The following is a 6,000-nucleotide window of genomic DNA, read 5'->3' on the forward strand; positions in this document are numbered from 1 at the left end:
AACTCCAGAAGACACATTTGCTGAACCCAGGCACTTATGTTGGCAGTGACTCTACCCGGAAGAGAGGCAGGGAAGTGGACACGGGGTAGGAGAGGAAAGAATGGTGCCTCTGCTGGGTTTGAGGGTTTCTATGAGTCATCAGTGCAGCAACAGAAGAGGCTGACAGACCCTCCACAGCATGCCATCTGTGGGGCCTTGGGCAAGCCCTTCCCGTCACCATCTCCTCATCTGAAAATGGGTTAAGTCAACTGTTCTCAGCCAAGAGTGATTTTTTTCCCCTCTGGGGACATTGGGTAATGTCTGAGGACATTATTAATTGTCACAACTAGGGCAGGGTGCTAGGCCTCTAGTGGGTAGATGTCAGGGATGCTGCTGAGCACCATACAATGCCCAGGATGCCCCCACCACAGAGAACTGATCCAGGCTTCCATGTCAGGAGTGCAGAAGGTGAGGAATCCCAGCCTCAGCAGCCCTTCCAGCCTCCCTCTGTGGGGCTCAACTGAGATGACACCTGTGAGAATTCTGTGCACATCGAAGGCAGTTATGTTCTACTGTGTGTGGTAAGGAAGCGACTGTCATATCATTTAAATGGCATTTAATTTCTTGTTGGGTGACAAGATGGAAACAGATGGAAAGTAGAGTAAAAACTCTGCTTTAGACCAAAAAAAGAGAAAGCTGGCCTGCCTTATAAACACTCCAAATTATATGATTTAAAAAAAAAGAAATAGAAAGAAAGAAAATGCCTCCTCTTGCTTAAGTACATCAGACAACTTGAACTCTGTGTGAACAGAGTGAAATGGGCACAGAAAAGCTTTAAAAAGCTTGCGAGCACTCAGCGGATAATCACTGGTAATTAGAGCATTTTATAGAATCCATTAAAGAGGCTTTAAACAAAGCTGAAAATTATTTGTTGACCTTCACTCTGAAGGAGGCTAACGGTCATGCTGACAACAGTAATGCGTCCAGCCTGGTTGGGGATTGTCTTTTAAAGAAATCCTCGGCCAGACTTGCAATATAATCCTCAGCACACACTGAATTATTAAAGGCCAAGAAAAGGAGAAAGCGAAGTTAAAGTTCAGACTGATCCTCAGGCTGACCATCCAGCCTTTAAGAAGAAAATCTGACCATGTTCTGATCAGGCAACCCATCCTCCTCCCCAGAAGGACCCTGAAGGTGCAATTCCAAGTCCACAGGCCCAGGACATGGTTCTTTCTTCCATGGCAGAGAAGTCCTAAGTGGGTACAAGCTCTGAAGAGCCAAGTAGGGCCAGGCCTGCCGTGGCTGGAGTGTGGTCAAGGCCCAGCCCAAGAGGGAAGGGAGAGAGTCTTGTATGAGGAACAAGTACACAGCTCACCGTTCTCCCAATGAGGCTTTCAAGGAAGGGACAACCAGCCAAGTTTCTGACATGGACTCTGAATGGGACTCACACTAGCCAGTTCCATCAGCTACCTCTGGGCATCAGCATAGAGACCAAGCCCAGCCTGCTAGACTCAACTTTTCTGTGTCTTCTCCACCTGCCTACTTACTCACCAGAACAAGCAATAGTTCTCCTTTCTCTTTCTTCACTCTTTCTCCTTGCACCTCTCCTCTTCGGTTGAGGAGGAGGAGGGTGAGGGTGGGCATTTCTCTCACTGGGCTCCCTTGGCCCCCTCTTTTCCAACCACACCACTCCCATGGCCACTCACAATGGACAGGGAAGTCAGATCTTCCAAACTGACTCCCCCAGCTTTGGGAACGTCCAGGCATGTGAGAAGGACTTTCTCTCCTTGCAATGGTTGTGTATTTGAGCACTTTTCTAGGCCCTAGGAGCAAAATGGCAAAGAAAAAACAAAAGCAGGGCCAGGTGCAGTGGCTCACGCCTGTAATTTAAGCACTTTGGGAGGCCAAGGTGGGAGAATCATTTGAGACCAGAAGCTGAAGTCCAGCTCCAGCAACAGAGCGAGACCCCATCTCTACAAAAATGAAAAAGTTAGCCAGGTGTAGTAGTGCACACCTGTGGTTCCAGCTACTCTGGAGGCTGTGGCAGGAGATCACTTTAGCTTAGGTGATGGTCGAGGTTGCAGTAAGTCATGATCGTGCCACTGCACTCCAGCCTGGGCAACAGAGTGAGACCCTGGTCTAAAAACATAAAAATAAAAATAAAAAGCACAGTCCCTGTCTTCAAGGAGTTCATAGTCGGTTGAGGTTAAAAAGACAAAAATCAAAGAATAATGAAAAATAATCAAATTAATTCAATGGCTGAGAGTTTGAACCTCTACGATGTGCTAGGCACTGAAAATATGAGTAGGCAAATTACTGTCAAAAGCGATAATGAAAACAGAAAATCACTGTGAAATTTTTGCTAGAGGCATTGCTCATCAAATGCTGTAAAGGCAAGGCCACCTCTCTTTGTTAAAAGGGATTAGGAAGGACTAGGTGTTAACAACCTACTCTACTGAGATCACTGGAAAGGGAGTAGCTTGCTGATTCTGTGATGTGTTGTCATTCAATCCCAGGTTCTATGCACACTGACGTCATCTTGTGCTCTTCCATGGCTATGAATCCCAAGCTTTGGAAACACTACCTTAAATGTGGGGGTGGGAGGTATTGGGGAAGAAGAGAACACAAGCCAGCTTCAGGCCTTTCACAGAGGAAAGAAGGCTGTTCAGGACCTAGGACAGCTCCAGTGCCCATCGTCTAGTTTCCCATCCTTCCCAGGCTGCTGGCAGGAGGAAGTACGGCTCCCAGCTCAAGTGCTTCCCACCACGAGGAATCAGCTACTCTTTCCAAGGGAGTCTACTGATTCATTCATCCCTCACTCCTTCATGGCTCTGCTCCTTCATAGCTTCCACCCTATTCCCACTGCCAACTACCGACTCTCTACTACCCATCACTCAACTGTGCTGAGGGACGATCTGATTTGTTCACTTAGTCCATATGGAGCCTCACAGTTGGGCAGAGCTTGCCCTCTGGGCCAATCCATTAGCCGCAAGCCATCCATAGAGGATTGCTGTGGGGCTACACAGACACCACTGAGCCAGCACTGAATGAGGCGGCCAAGCCACGTGAGTTTCCCCAGATAGGCAGAGCCAGCAGTTCACCGCAGAGTGCTCTTCCCAACACAGGGGTGCTGGGAGATGAGGGTCCAGGCCAATTTGGGGGTTCATGGGATTGTTTCACATGGTTCACAGAGAGTTTTTTTAAACTATAATTGTTATATTTTTATTTTAACTGACTTTGACAGTATAGCTCTAGCTGACATAGCAAACTCATGTGTTTTCCTTTTAAATAAAGCTGCAACCATCAATTTAAAGAAAAATATTAATTTTGTTCTAAAATTTACATGGAAAGGCAAAGGAACTAGAATAACTCAAGTATTGTGAAAAGGAGAATAAAGTTGGAGGAATCACATGACCTGATTTTAAGACTCACTCTCTGGCAACAGTAATCCAGAGAGGGCCATGGAGAAAAACACCTAAATCAACAGAACAGAATAAAGAACCCAGAAATAGACCCACACAAATATGTTTGGCTGATTTTGACAAAGGTGCAAAAGCAATTTAATGGAGGAAGGATAATCTTTTCAACAAACGGTGCTGGAGCAAATGGACTCTGTAGGCAAAAATGAAAGAAAGAAAAGAAAAATCTATTCTACACCTCACACCTTATACAAAAAGTAATTCAAAATGGATCATAGAGTTAAATGTAAAACTATACAACTTTTAGAGAAAAAAATTGGAGGAAATCTCTGAGACCTAAGGTCAAAGCAGACTTCTTAGATGTCACACAAAAAATTACAACCAATAAAAGAAAAAAACAATAAATTAGACTTTATTAAAATGTTTAAATGGCTGGGTGCAGTGGCTCATGCCTGTAATCCCAACACTTTGGGAGGCCAAGATGGGCAGATTATTTGAGGTCAGGAGTTCAAGACCAGCCTGGCCAACGTGGTGAAACCTCGTCTCTACTAAAAATACAAAAATTAGCCAGGGGTGGTGGTGCGTGCCTATAATCCCAGCTACTTGGGAGGCTGAGGCAGAAGAATTGCTTGAACCTGGGAGGAGGAGGTTGCAGTGAGCTGAGATTACACTACTACACTCCAGCCTGGATGACAGAGTGAGATGCCACCATAAGTAAGTAAGTAAATAAATAAATAAATTTTAAAACTATCACTCTGCAAAAGACCGTGCACAAACCACATATCTGACAAAGGGTCAATATGCAGACAGAGTATTATAAAGAACTTTCCAAACTCAATGGTAAATGAAAAAGTGAAGTCATGATATCACTGCACACTTGTCAAAATAGCTGAAATTTAAAATGACAACACCAAATGCTAGCAAAGATGTGGAGAAACTAGGTCACCCAGACCCAGTTGCTGGTGTGAATGTAAAATGGGACAGTCACTCTGAAAAGTCTGGCAATTTCTGTAGTTAAATAAGATGTTAGCATTGGAGGAAACTGGGTGAAAGGTCTCTGGGACCTCTCTGTACTATTTTTGCAACTTCCTGTGGTCTATAGTTATCGAAAAATAAAAGGCTTCAGAAATGAAGAATATTAATTAAATAGTAGTCAAGTGATTTATGTATGCAGAAAAAACATTGCGATGGTGAAACAGACATGCCTAAGTTCTGTGGTTTACTGTTCCCATGGGGTGGAGGGCCCCGTCTCAACCAGGAGCAGACTCTCTGGCCAGGCTAACCTTAGGTACCCAATGGATTGGCTAGAAGCAAAACTCCAGCTCTTCTCCAGTCGAGGTATCTGGTCAAATTTAAAATCACAGTAGCCTCTGAGCCCAAATGAGCCAACTTTCTAAATGGCCAGAGGCCTTGTTAAACTCAACTAAAATTGAACTGAATGACACAGCAGATGTCTTTGTGATAAGGGCAGTCTCCAAAAGAAATACCACATTTCATCACCTCTAAGACACACAATTGCAAGAAGCACCATTATTTTTTGTTCCACTGTGAAAGAAAAATACGCTGCCAATTAAACCATGATACAATGCATTCTTATCACTTAGAATTTTTAATTTTACTTATTGTAAGAGTTCTTTAAGACTTAATTAGACAGATTTTTATCACATATTACTATTGAGCATACATAAAAATGAAAATACAAGTGAAATAAATTGGCTGTTATTCCTCAAACTACTTTACACTGAGTCCAATTCTTGTGAATCACTGTTCAACTCAGACTCATCAATTTGGGGTTTTTCCACACACTATCACCCTCTGTGCATTCATCCACGAGCACTGATGATATGGCATTTCTTCAAAGAATCCATAAGAAGATTGAAAGTCAAGAGTGCTGGGCTTTGAGGACACTTTAAAATTATATACAGTTTTCCTGCTTCGGGTCCCACTTCAGCAATGTCACTAAACATATTTGACTTGCCCCGTCCTCCAGTCTGTCCCTGCAACCACAACATTCATAGGGGTTAAAAGAGGGCTCCATTGTCCAATCTTGGATTCTTTTCCAGCGCACTGATGCTGGTCAGTTGTGTATTAGTTACACGTGTCCGCTGGTCATTTGGTTGTTCACACCCTGCGCAGGTAATTCTCCTGTGTCATGGCCTCAATAGCACACTGTGGACTCTAAGAGCCATCCTGATTTCAGAAAAGCAAACATGTGAAAAACTTAGGGGGCTGGATGGAGTAAAAACAGAAAAACAGAAACAAGAATGGAAAATAAAAATGATTTTTATTTCACGTTTCCATCTTAGAGATAATGAAATACAGTGAGTGGACTGTATTTATAGATGTAAATAAATGTCCTTCAACAGGTAAATTATTAAATAAACCATAGCACTTCCATACCATAGAAATATTATTCAACAATAAAAAGGAACTACTGTTACACCCAGCAAGTGGATGAACCTCAAGGCCTAAGTGGAAAAATAATAGTCCCACATACTGTATGATTCAATGTATACCATTCTCCAAATGATAGAACTACAGAGATGGAGAAACACTTTATTTATAAATTTTCACGTTATTTATAAATGTAAATAAAATAATG

This window comes from Rhinopithecus roxellana, chromosome 13 (genome assembly GCF_007565055.1).
Source record: "Rhinopithecus roxellana isolate Shanxi Qingling chromosome 13, ASM756505v1, whole genome shotgun sequence".
NCBI lineage: Eukaryota > Metazoa > Chordata > Mammalia > Primates > Cercopithecidae > Rhinopithecus > Rhinopithecus roxellana.